This window comes from Oratosquilla oratoria, chromosome 3 (genome assembly GCF_046742065.1).
Source record: "Oratosquilla oratoria isolate Oo_2021 chromosome 3, ASM4674206v1, whole genome shotgun sequence".
Lineage (NCBI taxonomy): Eukaryota > Metazoa > Arthropoda > Malacostraca > Stomatopoda > Squillidae > Oratosquilla > Oratosquilla oratoria.
Window position 1 is genome coordinate 68,196,301 of NC_134779.1, and position 12,500 is coordinate 68,208,800.

The 12,500-nt window shown below is 40.6% G+C and overlaps 1 protein-coding gene across 1 annotated transcript in view; it reads left to right on the plus strand.

Annotated features, from left to right (window-relative positions):
• Positions 1-12,500, plus strand: part of LOC143018570 (uncharacterized) — a 227,741-nt gene that overhangs the window by 169,546 nt on the left and 45,695 nt on the right. Inside the window, exon 2 of the mRNA XM_076174058.1 lies at positions 3,152-3,428. The gene's annotated coding sequence lies outside the window, so the exon portion shown is untranslated. The remainder of the gene's footprint in view (positions 1-3,151; positions 3,429-12,500) is intronic.

The following is a 12,500-nucleotide window of genomic DNA, read 5'->3' on the forward strand; positions in this document are numbered from 1 at the left end:
ATATATTACCCATTCATACTTTATTGTAAATATTCCATGGGGGTCATTCTTTTGCATAGTACACGAGTTCATACTTCAAACTCTCTAATAAGATGCATAAGTTGGACCTCATATTCACTTCGTTATAAGCGTGACGTGATGAGTTCACTCATACTTCTCGTCACATCACGTCATGTCGTGATAATTTTTCATCACACTCGATTCAATTCGAGCCAGCCAGGATAAAGTGTCTAAAATGCGCTACTGATTAAAATCACCTACTGACGGTCAGAATAGGATTATAAGTCCAAAAATAGGGTCAGTACTTCCTGGACTAAAGATTTTTCCTCGCTTTCTCTATTTTCCGCATGAGGGGACGGGGAGGGAGGGGGGAGGGGGGGAGGGAGGGAGGGAGGGAGGGAGGGAGAGTTGGTGCGTAAGTGAAGCGGCTCTGGTGCGGATGTGCTCCTGTGTCTTGCTGCATTGCTTCTGACCAGTACAATGAGTAGGTGTCAGGGATGCCCATTTATCCACGAGGAGCTAAGGTGGAAGGGAAACAAGGGTGGTGGATGGGAGTGGAATGGGTGGGAGTGGATGCGTGCCTTGACCTAGCTACCCCCTTTATAAGGTGGAAGTACCTTACCTTACCGTCGTGCCATATCCTCTTGGACTTCGGCAACCATGGAGCGCCACGGTTCACGGTCCCTAGTTACTTGTAACATCTGTGCTGGTTTGAGTTGTTTTCCCGTCGCCCTCATCAGCCCGTCCATATACTTCTCCCTCTGCTTTCCTCTTGCTCTCCTTCCCTCTACCATTCCCGTCATCACCACCTCTTCCAACCCTTCCCTCCTCATTATATGTCCTAAGAATCGCAACTGTCTTTTCCTTATTGTTGTCATCAATTCCCTATCTGTCTCCATTTCTCTCAATACTTCTTCATTTGTTTTCTTCGGTGGAAGTAGCCTTCCGGGAGGCTGCCAAACTACGGACCACTTTTGAACGAGACCACATTGGATCGCGACACCTATGATATGTAGAACAAATGACGTCACTTATACCTGTGCAGTGACGTTATAACTCTATTGGATCATATGTCATGTCAAACATGTCACATGTGACGAAATTCATGTCACGGATGACATGTGACCTGTCATTCATGACACGTGTCATGGGAAGCCGTGATATCAGTTAGCACCTGATACCGTGACATGACGTGGTAATCTAATAGTGACGTCAGAAGTGACACTTCACAAAGAGAAAGGCAGGACGGGACAGAATCTTTAGTGATGTAGTTGGCGTATGAATAGAGATGAAAGAAGAGGAAGAGGAGGAGGAGGAGGAGGAGGGAAGTGGTGGTGATGGGGAAGGGGAGGGGAGGGGAGGAGGGGGTAGGGGGCGCTCTGGATCCCCCTTTCCCCCTCCCCCCCTTCCCTCTCTCCTTGAGCCTTTATCTTAAGCCAGACCCGCAACTTTAATGCCGCAATATATTTCAGGAAAGACCAGAGAGACAAGATGGACGGGGTGAACAAGTCCTATGACGTAACAAATGTGTGATGTCATTAGGTGACGTCATAAAATGACGTCATATTTTGAGTGACGGACGTGATGTAAACCTGTAATGTGAATATGTGATGTTATGGTGATTTTTATTATCTTATGATGTTTTGTAATCATATGTGATATCATCTATTTGACACACATTTCATATAGGCAGCTTATGCATACTCGCGTTTATATGTGTATGCGTATGCGTATGTACATGCATGTGCATGAGCGTGTAGGGGTGTACACGTGTGTATGCATGTGAGTAGATAGGATACGTATACAAACTTCATATTCTTAAAAAAATCTAGTAAATATTACTTATCGTCATCCCTACCCCGAACCTACACGCCAGACGATTTTACTCAATCGAGGAGAAAGGAATCCTTGGCTCGAACATGCCTTATAGAGATCGAGACACCCTCCTAGAAAAAACAAATCTTCAATTGAATAAAACCTCCTAACGTTTACGCAAAGACTAAAGGGTGCAAGAAAAAACAGTGACATGGGTCAGTATTGGCTTCTTCAATACAGGAATCTGAACCTTAAATGAATGAAGGCGTCTAGTTCCAACAAAACAAATAAATAGATAAATAAATGAATGAATAAATAAATAAACAAAATAAATAAATAAATAAATAAATAAATAGATAAATAAGCAAACGAATAAATAAATGAATAAAATAGATAAACAAATAAATGAATAAATAAATAAATAGAAATTAAAGAACGTCAGGGAATTATCTCTTTCAGCTTGCCGTTACTCGATTTTATTCATTCCAGGAACGAATCCCCTACCTGGATGGGGTCCCAATTGTCCTCTAGGCTCTGTGGGTCTCGCTCTGTCAAGTTGTTGTTATGGTTGACATCGCCGTGAAAAGCTTATTCAAGTTAAACGGTTGTTCTGAGAGGTTATTCCGAGATTTTATTGGGCTTTTTAGCTCGATATTTTAAGCGCGTTTTCAGTTTTGATGGAAATCTGTTGGATATTTTATCTTGTCATTTTTCTTTTTCTTTCAGATAACTCTGGTCGGCTATTATTATCAAACTGCGCTTTTTTTTCAATTTATATATATATATTTTTTTTTTTTAGGACTGCTCCGAGTTGGGAATATTTGGATGACTTAGATAACTAAATAGATAGATAGACAGATAGATAGGCAGATAGACAGATATAGATAGATAGCATAAGTAGGTTGATAGCTGAATAGATAGGGATAGGTAGAATAAGAGAAGAATAGTGTTGGGGGGAGTGTTTGTAAACCAGGTATTCTTATTGGGCCCTACCATACCAGAATACTTTATTGTTTTATTCTGGCTACCGACAGACGATTCTATTCAGCCGCTAGGCTTCCTTTGGATCAAAAGCGATGTCCCAGTGAAGGAGATGCTCCGTCGAGTGACGGAGTACCACTCGATCTCCGGAAGCAAACGGAGTTCGAAACATTACAGGAGAAGAGAACGAGGAGGCCACACCCCGGTCGATCTGAATTAACTTCAGCACTCCCTCTCCCCCCCTCCTCCCTCTTCTCCTCCCTCCCCCCCCCTCCCACCTTCCGCACCTGTAGCCCCAACACCTGCTGCTTCGTCGTCTATTGACACATTTACTTCTTCTTTCTCGCCCCTACAGGTGTTCAGCTCGACACAGGAACCGCCTCGCACCAGACTCGACAGGATCCTGACGATCTTCTCCCGTGGTCTGCGTCATACGGCCCGCCTTCGCAGGGGGCCCCACCTCAAACCTCTTCCTCCTCCTCCTCCTCCTCCTCTTCCTCCTCCTCTTCCTCCTCCTCCTCCTCCTCCTCCATAACACTTCTTCCGACGGGCACTGCACCTCCCCATGCATCGGACGGGCGGGGCAACCTGTGGATCTTCGACACGCGGTCTGCGCAACTGGGACGGCGCAGGTAAGAAATCTTCTCCTACTCCTCCTCATCCTCCTTCTCCTCCTCCTTCTCCTCCTTCTCCTCCTCCTCCTCCTCCTCCTCATTCCCCTCCTCCCACACCCTCTCTTCCCCTTCCTCTCTCGCACGCCCCCCCCCAGCTTACTCCTTCCAACCCATAGATTCTCCCCCTCCCTCACCTCTCACTCCACCTCCCTCGCCTATTCCCCCTCTACCCTGTTCTTCTCTTGATCTTGGACGGAGTATTCAAAGGTCGGTATGGAACAGAAAGGTTTCCTTTTGGTGTGTTTTTGTCATTGTTATCCAACGCCATTGTGTTTCAGAGACGAAGTGGTGCTAGGGTGCTCCCATGTACCATTGTGGAAAATAAAACCTGACCCATGGCATAGGAAAATATACAAAAACATGTCAACATATTGAGTATTCAATATGTTTGTATATTTTTTTCTTGTAATAATTCTTTGTAAACAATCTTATGCCAATGTAAAAAAGGATAAAGATACAGTATGTTTGTGTTGTTCAGAGATGTCACAGATCAGGCTAAGATCATAATGATTTTTGCCAAGAGTTTTTTATTGACTGGAAATCCACAGCCCCACAATAGGTGGCAACGCTCCCAAGGTCCTCCCATAAACCTCTCTGGTTAAGAAAAGGCCGAGTTGTTTTAATATAGGACTATTTCTATGCTACCGGCTTATAGTAATAGGAAAAGGGGAGTAGTCGCCGGTTGTCAGCTCAACCCATGTGAAAAAGTGGAAGAAATACAGTCTATTAACATTTTCGCCTAATCCGGAGATCGAGCATCGGCCCCTCAGGGCTGCACCTCTGGGTAGAGGTAAGGGGGTTGACGGGAGATGATCCGCTCTGACGTCCGTCATTAATCTCGCCAGGTTTAGTTATCCACAATAGTACGAGTTAGCGTGCATGTGTGTGTTTGCTTTTGTGTATATATATGTATACACATATATATATATATATATATATATATATATATATATATATGTATACACATATATATATATGTGTGTGTGTGTGTGTGTGTGTGTATGTATGTATGTGTGTATGTGTGTGTGTGTATATGTGTGTGTGTGTGCGTATGTATATGTGTGTGTGTGCATGCGTGCGTGTGTAGTATAACATATGTCTTTGTTTCTCATTTCTGTGGGTTTGTAAGTCTTAAAAGGCGAAGTATTTCCTCCATCCGAATAAAACCACCTGGCGGCAATCAGAATAATATATAAAAAATCCCAAACATCTACGCTTACACAGCATATACATTCCAACACTAATCATTACACTGAGTGTTACAGTCATTGAAAAATAAACCTGTCACATTCTTTAAGTTTTGTGTTCTTTTTAAAAATAGTTAGGAATGAAATAAAACCTTTTGATGTGTGGGTGTGCGTGCGTGCGTACGTGCGTGCGTGCGTGTGTGTGTGTGTGTGTGTGTGTGTGTGTGTGTGTGTGTGCGCGTGTATGTGTGTGTGTGTGGGTGTGTGTGCATGTGTACGCGTGTTTGTGTGTGCGTGCGTGCGTGCACGTGCGAGTTCTTGTGATACATACTCATTCTTTCGTTGTCATGGAAACCATATGTTTACCAAACTCAGGCCACGTTCAGCGTCGGAGCTGGAGAGGACCAATCAAGGAGTAGAGTGAGCAGACTACGTCCAAAACATAATGAAAAAGAACAACGTTGTGGAAGGAGGAAATGTCACACGCGCTCGTATAGTTTCAAAAATCATTGTATTACATCAAGGATGTGACACTGTCACTCGGATACCAAAATAAGCCTAACATGGTTACAAACAGGATAAAGAAAAGCGCGACAAATGATACACATCAAAGCGCGAAAAGATGACACATGAAATTACGGCAACGGGCTCCTCAAAGAACTCCAACCATAACAAACATGGCACAAGCAACGCAACATTTGCGAAAACAACATTAAACGCAAACTGTTAATATGTTAATAGCGTTTGAAGATGAAAAACACGACAAGAACACATCAAACACTCGACCATGATGCACGATGCAAACACGATGAAAAGTCGATGAGAAGTCTTTGATTGACCATGAAAACAGGGCGGGTACCTTGTAAAGAAGTGAATAGTATGCATGAACATACTAAATAATTGAGGTGGTAAAAACAAGGTCAATAAATGTTGAGGATTGGGGATATGATACAAAAACAAAAACAACAACAAAACGGGAACATCGCCGTTAGAAAAACAAAACAAAAAAACTATGGCTACCATTGTTGACATACTGTATAATGCTTATTCATCTGTGGGACCCCCCGATTCAGTATCAAGAGGGCCCTGGAAGGGTAAAACTATAATACGAGGCGGGAGAGGAAGGGGGAGGGGGAGAGGGAGGGGGAGGAGTAGGGGGGGTCGGGGCAATAGGCGATGCGAGAGGGGTGGCCATAATCCCACCATTGGTGGGATTATGTCCACCCCTCTCGCATCGCCTACTGCCCACCGTTGGTGGGATTATGTCCACCCCTCTCGCATCGCCTACTGCCCCGACACCCCTACTCCTCCCCCTCCCTCTCCCTCCTCTCCCCTCCTCATTCCTCTCCCCCTACCCCTCCCCTAAGGCGATCTGGTAGGGTCAGGTCATCAAGCCACACACCACTGTAAGTCTTTCCATGTATAAAGAAAAACGTCGCACTGTTCAGTCCGTAAAATGTAGTTGTTCTGTGTTCTGTGTAATTGTGTTGTGATGAATGTAATTATTTTGAAAATGACTCCTTGAAGTCGAAACGTCAAATTTGTTATTAAAATGGATAACTTTGGACAATTGATTTTCGATCACCCTCCCAAAGTCAGAACTATAGTGAGGAGAATTGGAAATATTAGGAAGAAGATAAATAATTGTGACAATGCTGTGGTGTTTAACTCAGTATATATATATATATATATATATATATATATATATATATACATATATATATCATATATTATATTATATTATATATATACATCTATATATAATATATTACATTATGTATATTTATATATACATACATATATATGTATATATATGTATATATAAATATATGTATATATATATATACATACATATATTATATATATAATATATATATATATTTATATATATATATATATATATGTAAGTACAACACTGAATGTGTCCCAGTGATTATAGATACATTCTATCACACCCCACACACACACACACACACACACACACACACACACACACACACACACACACACACACACACACACACACACACACACACACACACACACACACATACACACTCATATATTTATATATGTTTACACACACACACACACACATATATATATATATATATGTATATATATATATATATATATTATATATATATATATATATGTGTGTGTGTGTGTGTGTGTGTACAGGGGGACACAGAAAGACGGGAACCTTTGAAAAAATAAATAAAACAGCAATTGAACCACTATAATTTGCCTTTTAGGAGACAGTAATCCAAATTATCAATGTTTGAAAATTACGTCCTGTAGATGGCGTCCTCCTGTACGTATGCATTCTTCCAATGTGCTGTTGAGGTTCCCCATTCCTCGCTGCAACATCTCAGCTAGGATACCACAAATTTCGACTTGAATTCTTTGTTTCAATTTTGTTTCAATCAATGCATTGTCCTTGGCCGTACAAGCTGCAGATCGTGCGACAACTGAAGGAGAACGATCACCAGTTGCGATTACAATTCGGTCAGCAAATCATGGCAAACATAATCGAGGGTAATGGATTTCTGGGCAAGCTGTGGATGTCAGATGAGGCCCATTTTCATCTCACAGGTAAGCTGAATAAGCTGAAATATCGTTACTGGGCAGAGAGCAACCCTAAAGTTCATGAACGCCCTTTACACATCAGCAAGGTGACATTTTGGTGTGCAGTTTCGTCACACGGGGTCATCGGAGCTTATTTTTTCGAAAATGAACAGAGGAGCACAGTGACTGTCACTTCGGATCGATATGTTGATATATTGTAACCTTTTGTGGCACCTGTACTGAACAACTTTCCACAACATCAAGAAACCTAGTTTCAACAGGATGGTATGACATCGCACAATGTAAGGCAATCAATGGTAACTACGAGAATTATTCGGTAACTGTATCATCTCAAGATTCGGTGACATTCTCAGGCCCTCAAGATCACCGGATTTGTCCGTTTGTAATTTTTTCTTGTGGGTTACCTTAAGAGTCAGGTCTACACGACTCGGCCAAGGACAATGGACGAACTGAAACAAAGAATTCTTGACAAAATTCGTGGTATCTAACCTGAGATGTTGCACCGAGCAATGGGGAACCTTAATAGCAGATTGGAAGAATGCATACGTACAGGAGGGCGCCATCTACAGGACGTATGCATGTGTATATATATATATATATATATATATATATATATATATTTTATATATATACATATATATGTGTATATATATATATATATATATATATATATATTTTATATATATACATATCAAATCATTTCCACTGTCGTCCCCGGATTCGAACCTAGGCTCGTTAAATCTCACTGCCATCGCCTTACCGACTGAGCTACTGACCCTATAAAATTCACCAACCTGGAAGTTAATCTACTTCCCGAGGAACTAAGTTGACTGCTAACTGCCGTCCGCACTTATTATTTTACAGTGAACCAGAGTTCTTAGTTGTTAAGACTGGTACGTTTCCTTGATGGACTTATCGCCGTTGTCATACCAGAATAGAATCACCAGTGACGGTGATGTCGATCAAATAATTCCGACTGTCGTCCCCGGATTCGAACCTGGGCTCGTGAAATCTCACTGCCGTCGCCTTACCGACTGAGCTACTGACCCTATAAAATTCACCAACCTGGAAGTTAATCTACTTCCTGAGGAACTAAGTCGACTGCTAACTGCCGTCCGTACTTATTATTCTACAGTGAACCAGGGCACTTAGCTAGTGTTTAAGACTGGTACGTTACCTTGATGTACTTATCGCCGTTGTCAGCCGTCCCAATCTGATTGCCTCCCTCATCATGAAAAGCAGCACCGTCCCCGAGTGTCCAAAGAGACTTAAAACCACCGTATTATACAAATTTAAATGTTCTAAAGGGGCATGCAAGCCCATCGATGTTAGCTACGTCAGCCAAACCCTCACGACCTTAAGAAAACGACTGCAAGCTCACCGTAACAATGGAGCCATTCACCAGCATTTTGTTAATGCCCACGATAAGAAGACGCCTCTAGTAGACCTCATAAGAGACACAATGATCATCCACCAAGATAACAATTAAGGAAGTTTGATAATAGCCGAGGCAGTAAAAATCGCTTTACAAAATCCATTTTTAAATGTACAGGTATCATCTGATTATGTCCTCCTCTCCAGTAGAAAATACAGACCTCACACCATGGGACATAAACCTAAATGGGGATTGTGTCTACACTACTAGGACAGAATCCAACATCAGGAGGTTGTCCCGGGTGCCCTTTTCGTCTTATTACAAAGGATTACAAAGGATTACAAAGGCGGAGCATGCCGACAGGAGACCTTTTGGTCCATATCTAGGTCGGATGCGAAAAATAATAATAATAATAATGAAATAGTAAATAAAAACTATAATAATGTAAATAACAAATAAAATACATAAATGCATAGGTATAGTTAAATAATAAACAAACAGGTAAATAGTAAATAATAATAAATTGACATGTAACTAATAATAAATGAAAATCAAACAGACAAATGATAACAAAACAAAAACAAATAATATAAAACAAATTATAATCATTGCAGCATCTTGCTTAGGTGTTTATCTAAATGATTCTTAAAGCTTCGAACTGAACTACATTGCACTACCTGTGCAGGAAGTTTATTCCATTCATTAACTACACGGTTGGCAAAGTTGTTTCTACCTACTTCCAAATTGAATATATTTCCGGACAGTTTGAGACCATTGTTTCTTGTCTGATTCTTATTCAATGTGAAAATTTTGTCACTTTTAATGTTGTCAATTCCCTTTAGAATTTTAAAGACCTGTATCAAGTCACCTCTGAGTCTACGCTTTTTTATGGAAAACAGATTCATATATTTTAGTCGATTTTCGTATGATATATTTTTGATATTTGGAATCAGTTTTGTGGCTCGCCGTTGTACTTTTTCCAGTCTGTCAATGTCTTTAATGGGATTCGGTGACCATACGGAAACAGCATATTCCAAATATAGACGAACTAACGATTTATATAGTTTGTTAATGAGTGATGGACTTTTGAAATCAAAAGATCGTGCAATGAGCCTTAGAATCTTATTTGCTTTCTCAGAGGCTGAAATACACTGCTTGGATGATTTGAGGTCGTTACTGATAATTACGCCGAGATCTTTTTCACTATCCACTTTTGTTAACGAATTTCCAAATAACTTGTAATCGTACTTACTGTTATTTTTACCTATGTGCATTACCTTGCATTTACTTGTGTTAAATTTCATTAGCCACTTTTTAGACCATTGCTGTAATTTATCTAAATCTTCTTGAATATCTAATTGGTTAAAGTGATCATTTGCCATTCCGCACAGTTTTGTATCATCAGCAAATTTGGAAACAGTAGATTTTAGTCCATGGTATATATCATTTATATATACTATGAATAGAAGTGGCCCAAGAACGGAACCCTGAGGAACTCCACTTGTAACATTTTCCATCTAGAAGTTTTTCCATTTAAAACAACTCTCTGTTTTCGATCATTCAACCAATTACTAGTCCAACTTAATAGGCTACCACTTATTCCGTGTAAAGCTGATTTAGTAAGTAGTCTTTCGTGTGGGACGGTATCAAAAGCTTTTGGAAAGTCTAGATATATTAAATCTATATTGTTTATTTCGTCATAATTCGAGATAACTGTGTTGTAGAATTCGAGTAAGTTGGTCACGCAAGAACGTTTCCGTCTGAAACCATGCTGGCTATCATTTATCAAACGATTACTTTCTAAATGATGTTCAATAGCATCTCTGATGATATTTTCCATTATTTTTCCTACGATTGAAGTCAAACTTATAGGCCTATAGTTATTTCGTTTCTTTTTGTCACCTTTTTTGAATATGGGAGTAACGTTAGGTAGCTTCCATTCTCTTGGGACATCTCCGGATATGATGGATTTCTTGAAAATATATTCTAATGGAACAACAATCTCATTTTTCATTTCCTTTAAGATTCTTGGATGTCAACCGTCAGGCCCTGGTGTTTTATTAACTTTGAGCTTATCTATACACCTTTTAATTTTAAATTAGATGAGACAGATTCCCACATAACAAGTTACCTCTCCCTGCCATTTTTACTCGTCCCTGTTTGTCTTTATGTATTACCATGAAGATCACCATTTGTAATGGTTGAAACAGCTGTCGGTAAAATGGATCAACATTCTGAAGCCTTTCATTATTTCCTACAGAGTTTGAATTATGAAGAAAAAAGGAAATACAGAGTTAGAAAAATGTTCTCTTAAAATCATTGACGCCATTTGTGCTTTAGCATTACACACACACACACACACACACACACACACACACACACACACACACACACACACACACACACACACACACACACACACACACACACACACACACACGCACACACACATGTATATATATATATATATATATATATATATATATATATATATATATATATATATCTATGTATGTATATATATATATTTGTATATATATATGTATATATATACATATAGAATTAAATTTGACCACTGCTTTGCAAGAATTAGCTTCTTGTTGAAGGATTCAACCTTTCTAATAGTGCTTCTTTGTTCTTCATGAAGTCGGAATAAAAGATTGCCGAAGTTCATATTGTGTATTATACGACGTTTCGCCCTTCTTAGAGCATTTTCAAGTACATCTAAATGGTAATAGAAACAATTTATATATATGACAATAGGTGAACTGGGAAAGCTTATACAAAATAGTGAAGAAAGATCAAAGATCTTATGTGGGAATTATGTCCGTGGCACTCCGTGGGGTGCTGGGAGGGTCAGTTGTCCACCCAGTGAAGCTAGAGCCACGGAGGTTGTACCTCCCTGTACATTTATGGATGGAGCCTTCTCTCGAATATGGAGGGCCTCCAGGATCTCCAGACGATGAAAGTTATGTGCGGAGTCGATGATCTTTGTATTTTCCACCAGGATCTTTCTAGTCAGGGAGGAGTTATGTTTTTCCGAAAAATGTTTCTTCGGGGCACCAGCTTGTAGATAGCACATTAATCTTCTGGAGAGAGAAGTGGTCGTCATTCCTATGTAAGATACAGGACGAAGCTTACAGTCTTCGTGCGGGCAGATGAACTCATAGATGACATTACTCTTCCGTAGAGGGTTGAGGTTACGGGTCGGGTTATTTCGCAGGATGAGGTTTGACGTTTTAAAATTCTTATAATAAACCCGAAGCTCCAGCTTTTCTCCAGGGTCGGATGGTTGTACACCGCGTTCAACAATTTCCCTGAGGATTCTTTCGTCCGTTCGGCAAGCCGTACTCATGAAAGCTCTGTAATTAAGAATAATTGAGGGGCGTTTCTCGGGAGGGATGGTGTCATGCTTTAGGTAGTTCTCCATTTTTCGTCGGATGACTTCTTGTACGTCCTTATTGGGGAATCCATTGTTAACAAGGACTTGCTGCAAACGTTGAAGCTCTTGGTGTAAAAGAGCCATGTGGAGCAGTGCGTGAATGCCCTGTTCACGTATGAACGTATGACGCTTTTCTTGTAGGGTGCAGGGCATTCTCCATCCGCATTTAAACATCTACCCTCGTTCGTGCTTTTAACGTATACCACCACCGTGAACTAAGTCGTTTCGTTTTGTAGGATCAGGATGGCGTGATTGGTAAGGTCTTCGTCTTATAAGACGCAAGCCGCCTAGGCGAGGGTTCGAGTCCCAGCAGACGAGTTTAATTCCAAATGTCAATTGACACAAACACTTGTCGGAAGACTAGCCTGCATAAAGGATTTGATGAAATACATTACGTATCACGTTCCACCCGGGTGTCCTCGGCGGAACGACTGGGC